Source organism: Equus quagga, chromosome 6 (assembly GCF_021613505.1).
Source record: "Equus quagga isolate Etosha38 chromosome 6, UCLA_HA_Equagga_1.0, whole genome shotgun sequence".
Lineage (NCBI taxonomy): Eukaryota > Metazoa > Chordata > Mammalia > Perissodactyla > Equidae > Equus > Equus quagga.
In genome coordinates, this window is record NC_060272.1 from 39,524,943 (window position 1) to 39,536,869 (window position 11,927).

Consider the following 11,927-nt stretch of genomic DNA (forward strand, 5'->3'; position numbering starts at 1 on the left):
ACCAGAATGCACGATTGGAATGAATGAGACTGTAAATGGGAGCAATTTACCGTTGACGGCTTAGCGTTGGATGTTGGGCAAGTCTGCACTTTGTTTTATTGTTACGCTAAATAGAAATTTTGGAACTTTTGAAAGCAGAAATTTTGCATTCAGTGGAAGAATGGCAGAACTACATTCTGTAGTTCTGTAGAAGTAGTAGAGGCATACTACACTCAAAATATCTTCACTTGCAAGTGTCCCTGCTGGGCTCTGAGAAAACTAGATATTTCCTGGAAGGTAAATGTTCAGTCTTATGGCTTGAATTATGTAATTCCTCTAATAGCATCTGCTGCCGGGTATGATGACTGGCTAAAGTAGAAAATTCACTGCTAGACTGTCATAGAGTTGGCTAAGGTTTCCTTTTATGTTTTATCTCAATTTTGAAGAAAGTCAAGCATATATTCTTCTTCTTTTCTTTTTCTTTTTCTTTCTTTCTTTTTTTTTGGTTGGAAACTCCTAAAGAGTTCATTCACTGTTCCTCCCCTAGGGTGTCTGATTTTTCCAGTGTACTGTTACTACCTGGTGAGATGATGTGTAGAGTTGATTACCATCAAAAGTAACTTGATTCATTATATTGCTTATATTATACCATTGTCTTTTTCAGAAAAGCTAGCCAAGAAATTTTGGGATATATATAGCATATATGACTAATTGTTATAGCGTATAATTTGTAGTGGGATACATGACTAATGATTAATTTAACCATCTAAAATATAGGACCCTGATCAATCTGTTAAGTTATTAGGAATAGCTTGAGCATGGGCCACAAGAGACATTCCACAAACACTATTCCACTTACTGCATTCTTCTAACAATAAGTGCTTTAACACTATATGAGATGCTTTGGATTTTGGTGAATGTATATATGTCATTGAGTATCTTGTTAACATTTATACATAAGGGAACTGGAAATAAAACACATGTTAACAAAAATGCAGCTGAAAGAGTAGCAGATTATATTTTGCAAAAATTACCTGTCTCTTTGTCTCTGTGCCTTTCTCTTTGCTTTCCTATGCTTCTGTTTGGATACCTTGAGTTGACCTATCTTCCAGTTCATCACTCATTTATTTATTTTTGCTGTATATAAGCTACTGTTAATTCATTTCAGAGTTCTTCATTTCATATGTACTAGAGCATCTAGATTTTTAAAATTCGTTTTATAGACTCCAATTTACTGTTAAATCCTCTATGCGTTTTTCTCTTTTTTCATAGTTTTCTGTATATTCTGGAACATTTTAATTGGAATTATTTTAAATCCTCGTTAGGTAACCCCAATACTTGGATTACCTGTGGGTATAGTTCATTTTTTTTTTTCATTTTAGTCAAATGATCTATTTTGTGTTTGTGTTTATGTGTGTATATACGTGAACCTAGTAAAGTTTGGCAATGCTAGATATTTTGGGAAAAAATAAAAAACTTTAGAATCTTCAGATAATGTTATTTTCCTTTGGAAATGATCAATAGAGTAGTGGCTATTCTCATTAATTATGGACTGTCTTGAATTGAGGCTGTATTGCATTCTTTATAAATCTAGATTTACCTTTCATTCGCTCTTGGGTTTCCAAAGTTTTCAACTATAATTCTCTTTTATTTTGTAGACCCGTTGCTCTAGTGGCTTTTGACCTCTAATATTTGCCTAATGGAGCTTTGAAAAATGACCTGTTTGCTTGTCGGAGAACTTTTGCTAACGATTTTAGTCATGAATTCCAGTTAACTCTAGTATTCAGCAAATGTATTGAGGGAAACCAGTCATATCTTGTCATTGAAGTCCCCACGTCTGCACTAGAAATTCTTCCGGCATCTTTGTCTAGTCACAGAGCTATCCCCTGGGCTGTGATTTGGATCTTTAACCTCCTGCTCTAATCAGAATTAGGAAATTGTCTTAGAGTAGAAGTGGCTACAGGAGCTAGGTCACTTCTTCAAGATTTCTCCTGCTCTGGGCCCTTGTCTCTCTAATTCTGATTGACACAGTTAGCTTTCCACTCCTTCAAACAGATTATATCTATGTTTTGTTGACTTTTGTGGTCATTTTAGGTAGAGACACTGATTGGCTGTTGGAAACTCTATCCAACAAAAAGAAGAAATATATCAAAGCTTATTTTATGAGGTTTTTTCCATGTGGGGGAGATTACAAGTCATTATTAGATTCTCTTGTTAGAGCTCAATAGCATATTTGTGTATAAAATAAATACATAGCAAAATATCATACTGTACAGGTTATAGATACACATCTCAAATTCAAAAAGTATAGGAAAGTGGACACAGAGATCTTATTTTCCCATTCATTAATTTTTATAAGAGATGTGTCTTTTATTGAGCTTACAAACTCCTATATATTGAAAATATATGTTTAAATTTTTGACCAACCAGGCTGGCTGGCCCAATGCTAAATGATTATTAGTGATACAATGCATGATGCATAACGGAAGTATACAACCGAGGTAGGATTTGTGTGTGTGTGTGTGGTTTTAGTTTTTTTTTGTCTTTAGATTTTTTTTCTGGTGAAAATATGTAACAGCAAATTGTTTAAATTAGAAAACTGAGCTGCTGCTATTTCGAGAAAGGGAAAAAAAGAAAATTTTTATCTTATTTGTAAAATATAATTTCTCCTAATAATAATCCATTTTATACACATTATTTCAATTAAAAAACATTATTTACAAGCATATTTTACCAAAAAGTCTTATTAAATAAAAGAGGGCTTCTTTTCTTTTTAATTGTAGCATTTTGTTATTAAGAAATATTACCAAATTCTTATTATTTATTATTTATACCATAGTATTCATTGTTTCTATGCATTTTATCCTGTCACTGTGTAAATTTTAAGGATAATATTGAAAAATGTTTTAAGTTAATTTTTCTAAGTAGCAAATATTGCATTATTATTATTATTATTATTTTCTCATTATCATTAATATTATTGTTATTTATTTTTGACCACTGAGAACGGAAGCTTAACCAAACAGTGAATATTAAAATGCCTTCCCAGTTTGACCCAATCTAATCAACCACAGGACCAAATGTCCAGCTTTTCTGGGAAGTAAACCATATTGGGTTATAACTGAGCTGCAGTACTGTGTTGTGAAATTCTGGCCTTGATGAAATTCACAGCATCTTCCTTACAACAGGAGGAGTTTAGTCATGTTTCGACTGAATGTGGAGCATAACAAAAGTCCCAAGGTGGGCTATGATCTAATTCACTATGATCTAATTCACAGGTTTTGTTAAAAGTTGTTTTGTAGGCTAATTTGGAAATTGTTAGAATGGATTATTTCAGCATCTTATCCAAAAGTGGCCTTGGGCTCTTGGAACTAATGATAGTATAATTAATATCATAGGGAGATAATCTTTGTTTGCCGGAATTCTGTTCCTGGCTATCTTTGTGGGTGGATATTCAGATTAGTGTCATCTCTTTGCTAGTAAATAGCATATGTGGATATTTTATGTGTCAGTAAAAAGGCAAAACAGTGATTATTAAATGATCAATAGGCACTCAGATCATATGGACCAGAGAAATCATAATATGGCACTACACTTTAAATTTCCTGGTTTAAGTAAATGCCCTAAAAGATTTTTATGATTTTAATCAATCACTATAGATGGTTATCTGTTCCATTAGTAAATATATGTGCAGGAAACTCAATTACATATTGCTCCTTAGTATTCCATTCTAGAATTTTAGTACTCACTTATGTTTTGTTTGTTTGTTTGTTTATTTTGGTAATATAGTTCACTTCAGCAGATACTATAATAAATATATAAAAGTTATATATTTATAATGTAGTTAGTAGGTCGAAATTTTCCATAAAAAATATATCTATTGATCTCTTCCCACTTAACTTATTGTTCCAAAGAAAATTTCTCAACCCCAAAGATCATAACCAGCTATGAACATGAGAACATTTTATGTTAACTACCTCTCAAGTACTATTTCTAAGACATATAGCATAGCCTCTACATCTGAAATCAGTAAACTTAAAAGAATAATCTTCCTTTCTCATTGACTAACTTCATGTATTTTTTGACTTCTTTTTTTTAAGATTGGAGTAATTTACTCCCAGATTTTTATGAAGTTGTATAATTATATACAACAGCTCATTATAATTCCCATCAATTAATGATCTGCCCTCGCCCCTTCAAATCCACTAGTGTTATAGATTGTCGGAAACTACAGCTTTCTCTTTACAAGATAAGCGTAGAGAGAAGGGCATAGGGCTTTTCGTCTGGAATGTGTGGTTATTTTATACACAGGTGCAGAGAGAGAATGAGGAGCAGATCATGTTATTGTAGAAGGTTTTTCTCATACACTAAACTTAAAGACCAAAAGTGTGGCCACATTGGGGCCGGCCCGGTGGCGCAGCGGTTAAGTTCGCACGTTCTGCTTCTCGGTGGCCCGGGGTTCGCTGGTTCGGATCCCGGGTGCGGACATAGTACTGCTTGGCAGGCATGCTGTGGTAGGCGTCCCACGTATAAACTAGAGGAAGATGGGCACGGATATTAGGTCAGAGCCAGGCTTCCTCGGCAAAAAGAGGAGGACTGGCGGTAGTTAGCTGAGGGCTAATCTTCCTCAAAAAAAAAAAAAAACAAAAGTGTGGCCATGTATCCAATGCATGGAACGTCCAAAATATAACAAAATAATTTAACACCACAACTGAGGTATAAAGAGTTTTCAGTTTACTAGATTAAACAGTAATATGTTGAACTATTACAAAAAACCTCCTTGACTGAATTAAAAAGAAATATATATAAACGGAAAAATTTGAGATTAGTTAAATTGAGTTGTTTCTTTGTTGCAAGTAACAGAAAAACTGGTACACTAAGGTTAAAAGGGGGATTTATTGGCTGGAACAAAGACCTTTTAATGAGAAGAAGACTTTTTTGTTTTTTTATTACAATAGCAATAACCATTTTTTGTAAATTGTTAAAGACTTACTGGCATGGTTAGCTACACTGAAGGACACTCATGATCATCAGGACTATTTGCACTCCTTGGGGAAGGCTCTAACTTCTCAAGTCCAAAATGATGTTCCTATTGGGGAGGTGGATGCCAAGAGAGATGCTGGGATCCAGGAGGCCAAAGCCAAAAAGGAAAAGGTGAGTGCTCAGCACCTGAGTGAGATGGAGATGACCAAGGGGCAGAGGGACTAGGAGCTGAGAAGGCTGTGTATGACATCAAAGTCACCACCAGCAGCTTGAGCTGGACTGTCAGCTTCAGGTGGCCAAGACTAAGCAGCAGATGGAGGAAAAGTGGGTACAGATGCAGGTGGTGGAGCGGGCACAGCAGGTGGCAGTGCAGGAGCAAGAGATCGCACACTGAGAGAGAGAGCTCGAGGTCCGCGTTCTGAAGCCGGTAGAAGTCTAGCGCTACAAGCTGGAGCACCTAGCTGAGGCAGAAACGTCTCAGCTGATTCTGCAGGCAGACAGAAGCCGAGTCTGTGCAGATGCGGGAGGATGCCAAGGCTTTGCCACAGAGATTGGAGCTCTGGGTCAAGCTTGAGAAGATGGCCAAGAAGGCAGAAGAGTTCCAGCAGTACCTGGAGGCTGCTTGGCTGGACATTCTGCTAGAGAAGCTGTCCCAGGTGGCAGAGATCAGTGGTCAACCTTGATCTTGGCCAACAAGATCACACTGGGGTCCAGTGGAAGTGGGGCCGTGGGGGTGGCCAAAATGACCCAGTGTGGGAACACTAGCCTATGTGCCCTTTAAGCCATGCATTCCTGGGGCCCCTTGCCTGGGCTAGCGCTAGCACTCATGATGATAACAGTCCTGGGCTTAGTCAACCCAGCTGTTTCTCCCAGGATAGTTAGCACAAAGACTGCCTCCAACTGAGGGAACACGGAGGCCCTCAGGAGTTTCAGGGGGCATTCCAGTCCTTGGAATGCAGGTCATACAGGGACAATCCCCCTTGGCAAGCACACAGCCTTTGTTCCTCTGCCTACTTAAGCCAGCTTCTCTCCGTGGGTGGTAGCGGGTGCACATTTCTGTCCAGCCAGCCGCCACTGGACATTCACTGTAAGTGATTCCCAATAAACCTATATGTCTCATTTGCTGTCTCTAGGTCTTTTCTTTGGTCTCTCTGAAGCCTATCCCACACTGCTCACCCAGCTGGGTGTGCAATGGGACTCCCAGGAGGTACTGGACACCCTAAGCTGCCTCCCTGAGAGCATGAGGAGAGTCAGAGGTGTCAGCATCTCCCAGGTGAACCTCAAGTATTTGTGAACAGCCTGAGCCCTCAACCTTCGCTGACACCCAGCCTCATGGACCAAGCTGCCTGAATGGTCCCCATACTGTATGCACTTCAACTGGCCTCCTTCAACTGGCATGTTCTTTGACAGTGGGGTTCCACCCCTCACCTCTCCTTGCCAAATAGCCTGTACCTTGCCTTGGAGGGGAAGGGTTGCTTTCCTTCCCAGCCCCATGCAACCAAGACTGCCAGTCCACAAGAGGTTCCAGGCCAGCCTTCTGATTATCCCACCCCACCCCCAATTTAGTTAACTTGAGCTTCCTAATTAAATTAGACTGTCTGAGCTTGTTGTCTAGAATTCTTTCCTGACTAAGACTAGGGAATGACCTGGCCTGGAGGGAAGGGTCTCAACTTCACTTGTCAAATAAATTGCTAAATTTATTTAAATTAAAAAAAACCTCTAGTTTATTATTTGCAGCTAATATAGAGATATGTAATCTCCATTCAGTAACATACAATAAGGAAAAAAAGCATTTTAAGCTGCTCAACATGATACAAATGTACTATTTTGCAGGGAAACCCCTCCCCCCTCCCGCGTAATTTTGAAAGTCTTGCTATGAGGTATGGGCCACTTTTCTACACATGTGTGTGTGTTTGTATTGCTTACCTGAACGTGATCACCAGATACAATACAGGATGCACAGTTAAATTTGAATTCCAGGTAGGAAACAAATATTATTTTCAATAAGTATATTCCAAATATTGCATGGGACATACACTACTTTTTTTTTTTTTTAAAGATTGGCACCTGAGCTAACAACTGTTGCCAATCTTCTTCTTTTTCTTTTTTTTTCCTTTTCTGCCCTATATCCCCAAACAACACCGTATGTAGTTGTATATCTTAGTTGCCGGGCCTTCTAGTTGTGGCATGTGAGATGCTGCCTCAATGCGGCCTGATGAGCAGTGCCATGTCTGCGCCCAGGATTCCAACCGGCAAAACCCTGGGCCACCACAGTGGACCACATGAACTTAATCACTTGGCCCTGGGGCCGGCCCCATACACTACTTTTTTGTTGCTGTTATTTAATGGAATTTCCAATTTAACTGGGCACCTTGTATTTTTTTTTTTTTTTAGGAAGATTATCCCTGAGCTAACATCTGCTGCCAATTCTCCTCTTTTTGCTGAGGAAGACTGGCCCTGACCTAACATCCGAAGCACCTTGTATTTTTATTTGCTGAATTTGTGACCTACCCAGTAATCTTATATTAAATGTATTTTTACCTTGACTTAGCAGATTCCTTGCTACCAAAAGCTTTGATTTTATAAGACTCAGTACCACGAAGAGGGGAGCTGCAGATAACAGGTTCTAGTTTGTCAATTTTAATCAGAGATAGGGAGAAGATTAGAGACGTACCTAATATATGCTGGGTTTGGAGGATGCCAACACTTGTTAAGCATGAGCAAAACACTTATTTAAATTGTAACATTGTTTAATACTGGAATCAAAGGATTTTGCATTTGGGAACTGAGCAAGAAATCTTCAAATATTGAAGTGTTTTGGCTACTTTGGGTCTTGAGTTTAAGGAAGTTTGCACATGTGATAAATGTGGTACAAAGAGGACTGATCTGAATGAAAGAGAAAAGAGAACAATCTGGCATTAACCAGAGAGACTCTGTCTCCCCGTGGTTAGAAATTGGCTACTAAGCAAATAACCTAGAAGGTGGTTGATTTCTCTAGACAAAGCAAGAGTCCTAAAAGCTGACTTTGATGAAGGCCAGAGACTGAAAAGACATGGAGTGCAGTAGAAGCCTGATCCCTCAAGCATTGTCTCTGCGTTCTCCTTCAACAATTCTACCTGACAATAATGCGGTGACTACTCATGAGAATACAGCTGCAGTGGAACCTGAAAGCAAAGTGTGGACTAACCACACAATGTTGTTTTGATCTCCCCTTAGGCAGATGGAAAGAGAAGGTACAGACAATAGAAACACTCAAGCTGCAAGAGTAGACCATGGAATCAGATGGTTCAGGATTAAAACCTACCTTCCCAACCTTCTAGTCCTCTGAGCCAAATTATGTTCACTAATGGTATTATGAATTCACTTTCCTAAATGCTAAAATGTCAATAGCAAAAATTCAGTAATAATTTTATGTGATCCATAGTAGACTGGGACAATTAAATGCATTTATATGTCAAAATGATTTGCTTATATAAGTGAAGAAAATATTAGCTATTGCTATTCACTTCAAAATATGTATGTCAAAAGATATTCTGCATGACATCCATGGTTTTTGAGATTGGCTTTATGAACAAGCCTATTGTCAATTTTTGTAAAGTAATACATAAAATTAAAAGTATGTGTATTCTGTAGCTTTAGGTACATTGTTCCATATAGTTTGCTTAAACTTTGTAATTAGATAAAGTTTATTTATCATAATTTTCAGATAAAGAACAGCAAATTGACCCCATAGGAAAATAAGGTAGAAAAATAATAAAGATAAGATAGGAAATTAATGGCATAAATAAAAACACATAGAGGAGATAACAGCAAATATAAAGATAAAAATTCAATGTTAATTCCTTTATAACAGTAATAAACATCACAATTACCGAACAAGAATGGTGGTAAACAGAAGGGAAAATCAGCACCCCAGCCTCCACAAAAAATACTTATAATATATATGTATATATATATATATATATATATATATATACATATATATATCATGTCACTATAGATTCAGTACTTCATAAGCTGATCATGAGAAGATATGTGTAAAAATTTTATGCCAATAATTTAGTAAATGTACATGAAAAAGGATAAATGCTTTGAAATAAAGTAACATAGAAAACCTGACAAAAAGAAATTTTGTGTAGTATGATATGTATTCAAAAAATAAAATCTAAAATTGAACTTCTTCCCAGAAAAATGACTCCAACAGGATAATTTTTGTAAGCATTTAAGGAAGAAACAATATGACCCTTTCGTAAATTTTTTTTTGTGATAACAGGAAGAGACAAAAATTCAAACTTGTTTTATGTGGCCAACAAAATTTTAATGTTAAAACTCAACAAAGACAAAATAGACAGCCCAGAAATACATTCATATAAATATAGTCAATTGATCTTTGACAAATGAATAAAAGCAATACAATACAGCAAAGACAGTCTCTTTAGCAAATAGTGCTGGAAAACTGGGCATCTACATGCAAAAAAATGAATCTCAATACAGACTTTATACCTGTCAGAAGAATTATCTCAAAATGGATCAAAACTTAAATGTAATGTACAAAACTATAAAACTCCTAAGAGAGAACATAGGAAAAAACACAAATAATCTTCGCTATGGTGATAGCTGTTTAGATACAACATCAAAGGCAAATCCATGAAGAGAAAAATAATAATAATAAGCTGGACTTCATTAAAATTAAAAACTTCTGCTCTGCAAGAGACAATGTCAACAGACTTAGAAGACAAGCCACAGACTGGGGGAAAATATTTGCAAAAGACACATCTGATAAAGAGCTATAATCCAAAATATACAGAGAACTCTTAAAACTCAACAATAAGAAAACAAACACACAAAAAAGATTAAAAAATGGGCCAAAGACCTTAACAGACAGCTCACCAGAGAAGATATATAGATGGCAAGTAAGCATAGGAAAAGATGCTTCACGCCATACGTCATCAGGGAAATGCAAATTAAAACAACAAGGAAATACCATTACATATCTATTAGAATGTACAAAATCCAGAACACTGATAACACCAAATGCCAAGGAAGATGTGGAGCAACAGGAACTCTTATTCATTGCTGATAGGAATGCAGAATGGTACGGCCACCTTGGAAGACAATTTGGTGGTTTCTTACAAAATTAGACATACTCTTACCATTTGATCTAGCAATTATGGATTGCACAAGTTATGTTCACACAAAAACCTGCACATAGATGTTTATAGAAGCTTTATTCATAATTGCCAAAACTTGGAAGCAACCAAGATGCCCTTCAATAAGTGAATGCATAAATAAAACTATGGTACATCGTGATGGAATGTTATTTAGCGCTAAAAAGAAATGAACTGTAGAGCCATGAAAAGACATGGAGGAACCCTGAATGCATATTACTAACTGAAAGAAGTCAATGTGAAAAGGCTGCATACTATATGATTTGGAATATATGGCATGCTTGAAAAAGCAAAACTATGGAGACAGTAAAAAGATCAGCAGTTTCCTGGGGAGGGGTGGTGAGACAAATAGGTGGAGCACAGAGAATTATAGAGCAGGGAAATACTCTGTATTATACTATAATGATGGATGCTTGCCATTATACTTTTGTCCAAATCTGTAGACTGCACACCACCAAGAGTGAACTGTAATGTAAAACTGTGATAATAGTGTGTCAATGTAGGTTCATCAATTGTAACAAATGTACCACTATGGTGACTGATATTGATAAAGAGGGAGGCTAGGCATGTGTGGGAGCAAAGGATATATAGAAATCTCTGTTCCTCTCAATATTGATGTGAACATAAAACTGCTTTAAGAAAATAAACTCTTTAAAAATCATATAAGCAAACAAAACTCAACAAGGACATTACAAGAAATTAAATTTATAGGCCAATAATCTCATATAATCACAAAGAAATTGAAGTGCAAAGTTGTTTTAAATTTGAAAATCAATGTAATTCATTATGTTAGTAAACAAGGAGAAGTTTCTTATGATTATCTCAATAGATATAAATCAGCCTCCTTGAAAAAAAAAAGCAGCAAAATAAAAGTAGAAGGGAATTCTCTTCATATGATAAAGAATATATACCTAAAATTGTTATATTAAATGTAATGGTAAATTACTGACAGCTTCATTCTGCCAGTGAAAACAGACAAGGATACTATCATCATTAGTATTCAACATTGTAATGGAAGCTCAAGTGAGTGCAAAATCTGATGTCTATGAATTGGAAAGAAAAAGTAAAACTGTCGTCTTTCACTTACGAATATAGGAAATGTAAAAGAATTTATAGCCAAAATAGTGTAATTATTAAATGAAAACAGCAAGTTTGCTAAATACAAGATGTTTATTAAAACAATCTATTGTATCTCTATGTATGACAAACATGTTTATAGAAAATGAAATTGAAATAGTCACTACTTCAATAACATTAATAAATTTAGCAGAATACATTTAAGGAATAAATTTTTTTAAATATATAATTCATCTTCATAGAAATCTATGAAACATTATTGAGAGAAACTTAAGATCTAAAGAAAGAAGGATATTCCATGTTATTTTATTGAAAAATTCAATATTTTAAATATGTCAAACCATTGCAAAATTGATCTAGGATTCTATGTAGTCCTAGTAAAATGTCATCAAGTTTCTTTCCTTTCTTTCTTTTTTTTGTAGAAATGGATTTATAATTTTGAAAATTATCATGCAAAAGCAACTGGCCAAAAGCACTCAAGATAAGAAGAGAGTTGGAGGACTATCATATATCAAGATTTATTTTATATTTAAAATAATTAAAAGAGTAGAGTGTGGTTGGAGTGGAACACAATAGAAAAGCCAGGGTCATGTGCATGCTAACTTGGTCACTTGTTTTGTGACAAAGGTGGTACTATGGAGCAATTGGGGAAGGATAGTTCTTTCAATGAATTAGGCAGTATTAATTGTGTGCACCTACGGAAGAGAATGAAATATAACT

The 11,927-nt window shown here is 36.0% G+C and overlaps 1 pseudogene; it reads left to right on the plus strand.

Annotated features, from left to right (window-relative positions):
• The first annotated feature begins 3,926 nt into the window (after positions 1-3,926).
• LOC124240712 (flotillin-1-like) lies at positions 3,927-6,265 on the plus strand (annotated as a pseudogene).
• Positions 6,266-11,927: the final 5,662 nt, after the last annotated feature.